Consider the following 2,248-nt stretch of genomic DNA (forward strand, 5'->3'; position numbering starts at 1 on the left):
GTCAGGACTTTCTCTTTTGTTGGGCTCCTTGAAATGCTGTGGTCACTATAACAATACCCTGACCTACCCCTTGTGGGATTCAGAGTCCTTTTCTTCATAGGTGTATTAAAATTAGGGTTGGGGGGGGGCAGATAAAGATAGGGCCTTGATCCAGAAAGTGAATTTGCCTTCTGAGTAAGCCTGGCAGAAAGGTGAATATCCACACAAAATAATGTTCTGCCTGTTTGGCCCATAGGAAGCTCCAGCGGAATGATCTTAGGCAATATTCTGGACCCTGGCGCTGGTTTCTCTTTTCCCCTGTGCTGTGGGAAAGAACCTAACCACCTCCAACCAAACCAGTTGCTAGTGAGACACATGGTTCCCTAAACTGTTGGGAGGTGTGTGTGGCATACAGGGAAGGAAATTTTGGTCAAGACAGCCTGGACTTGAATCCTGTCTGTATGACTTGGGCTGTTTAGCCTCTGGATTGTAAGGCGAGTGGTTTAGTCCTGTAGAAGAGTGAGACAGACCAGGTGTGGTAGAGGACAACCACGTTTAAAAAAAAATCCCACCTGATCTGGTTTCTGAGTGTGCTATAATCGCTTCTCTTTATTAAAAATGGACTGTGAGGCTGGAGGTCTTTAGGTCAGACAGGGGTTCATAACATGTAATTGGAAGGGGTGGAAAGTATTTTTATTTGGGCAAGTCCAATTGTAAGGATAGTCCCTTAGGTAGACCCAGACTCTTGTCAGCTTCCAAGACTTGTGAGGGAAGTGCTGCTTGGCAGTGGACGGGGTGCCCTTTTCAAATACATCACTGGTTACACCAGGCACTTTACAGGACACCTTTGGGAAGAAGGAAAGGGAAGTACAGGGTGAGTAGGTCCCTCACCCTCTTCACACAACTTCCGATGATCCATTTCTCTGGGGTGGTTCCCCAGTCTCCCTAGATAGCAGGTGCATGCCCCCAAATAGGATATTTATTTTTAGAGTGGGCACAAGGCAGGTGGGGAATGCCAAGCCGACTTGCCACTGAGCGTGGAGCCCAATGCTAAACTCCAGGACACCAAGACCATGACCTGAACTGAAACTATGTCAGATGCCTAACCAACTGAGCCACCCAGGTGCCCCAATCTGGTGCGTTTTGAACCACTTCTTCCCCCCACCCCTCTTTTAATCCACTGAGATCCTCTAAGAAAAAGATTCACAGAAGGATTTGAGGCATACGTGAGGAAAAGGGAACTTGGCCAGGTGGGGGGGAGGGGCCGCAGTGCCCCACACACATCTATGCCCATGTCTCCCCTTTTACTTGCAGATAGCACCACGTGTGGCAAGTTTCAGAGTAAAAGCACAATGTTGAGGGAGTTGGGAAATGGGAGAGCAGGACGCTGGAATGGTGGCCCCGAGCCCGTACTGCCCTCCAATTCATTGATGGGATTTGCTTGGGAGATTCATTTCAGGACAGTCCCTGAATGTTCCCACCCCCTGAGCTGGAAAAGGGAGGGTGGGGGGTTCTGCTGAGTGTGGTTTAGTTGCTCCCTCACAGGTCAGCCTCTTTTGGCCCAGACTGCCCCTTCCCAGGCTGCTTCAGCCCTACCACCCTGCTGACTCCAGGCTCCTCTTGCCCACAGGTGGCCATCAGGACGACTTGCCCCATGTCCTCCACACCCATCTCTTGCATGGGCCCAACTTGCAGCGGAGTGAGCTAAGACCAGGTTGGGGCCGCCGTTTCCAGCATCTGTGTGAATCTTTACTGTGAACCCTGAGGGGGTGGGGGTGGGGGGCCTGCTTTGAAGGTCCCAGTGGACCCTCCACTATATCCACCCTACCTCATGAAGAAGCAGGATTCCCAGCAATGGGCACAAGGAACTCTACCAGCTTCAGACCCTCCTGGCCCTCCTGCTGCTCACTGCAGTTCTGGGCATCTGAGCCCTGTGGCCACTTCTTCCACCTTCAGTCCCAGCCGAGTGTCCAGGGTAGAGAGGGACAAGGAGATCGAGGCCAGTTCCTGGGTCAGCCCTTCACACCTTCAACCACCATCTGCCAAGGCCTTGCCATGCAGACACCGACAAGGTGTGGTTTGGTAGGAGGGTTAGGGCCCCAGCGGGCTCAGTAATGACTCGATCTCAGGCATGTGAGTTCAAGCCCCACTTTGGGTGTAGAGATTATTTTAAAAATTTCTGTAAAGGGGGTCTTGGGACCACAGAAAAGAGATTGGTGAGCTGGACCTTGAAAGTCAAGGGAAAATTTGGGGTGCCTGGGTGGCTCAG

This window comes from Eumetopias jubatus, unplaced genomic scaffold, assembly GCF_037043125.1.
Source record: "Eumetopias jubatus isolate StellerSeaLion01/CBP00866 unplaced genomic scaffold, mEumJub1_p1.0 scaffold_12, whole genome shotgun sequence".
Taxonomy (NCBI): domain Eukaryota; kingdom Metazoa; phylum Chordata; class Mammalia; order Carnivora; family Otariidae; genus Eumetopias; species Eumetopias jubatus.